Below are 527 nucleotides of genomic sequence, written 5' to 3'. Positions count from 1 at the left end.
CCCAGTAGTGGAACTGCTGGGTCAAATGGTATCTCTACTTGCAACTTTTTGAGAAAGTGCCATACCACCTTCCGCAGTGGTTACACCAGCATTTCAACTTTTCAAAAGAGGTCGTAACAATTTTTATTAATTTTGCAATGAAGAAATCTGGGAGAGAAGAGTTAACTAACTTAACTGAGGTGACCTCGCTAGAAAAGTGATGGGGGTATACTTTCCCCCCCTTTCTTTCATTTTTCTATTAATTTTAATGAAAGTTTACAAAGACTTAGGGTTTCCAGATATTCATTGTTGCACTTTTCTCCCCCCTCCACCTACCCCCCTAATTCACTCTTCTTTTTGAAAAGAAAAAGAAAAACTTTTTCATTGTTATGCAATCCCTGCCCCCCCAAGAATGGGGTTATGCTTTTAGAATCAGGCACCTGGAACCCAGAGCCCATGTACCTCACCATTTATCGCACTGGACTGCTGTTCTGTGACCTCAAGGCCCTTCCAGAGCCTCGGAAATAGAACAGAGCTTTTATTATTAT

General features: G+C 41.2%; 1 protein-coding gene across 1 annotated transcript in view; it reads left to right on the top strand.

Annotated features, from left to right (window-relative positions):
- TRIM42 (tripartite motif containing 42) overlaps positions 1-527 on the top strand; it is a 51,197-nt gene that overhangs the window by 7,776 nt on the left and 42,894 nt on the right. The gene's annotated exons all lie outside the window — the stretch shown is intronic.

The sequence above is a fragment of the Elephantulus edwardii genome, unplaced genomic scaffold (assembly GCF_000299155.1).
Source record: "Elephantulus edwardii isolate Elephantulus edwardi_28Jun2011 unplaced genomic scaffold, EleEdw1.0 scaffold00281, whole genome shotgun sequence".
Classification (NCBI taxonomy): domain Eukaryota; kingdom Metazoa; phylum Chordata; class Mammalia; order Macroscelidea; family Macroscelididae; genus Elephantulus; species Elephantulus edwardii.
The sequence above is the reverse complement of the archived record's forward strand: the minus strand, read 5'-3'. Positions and strand labels throughout refer to the sequence as shown.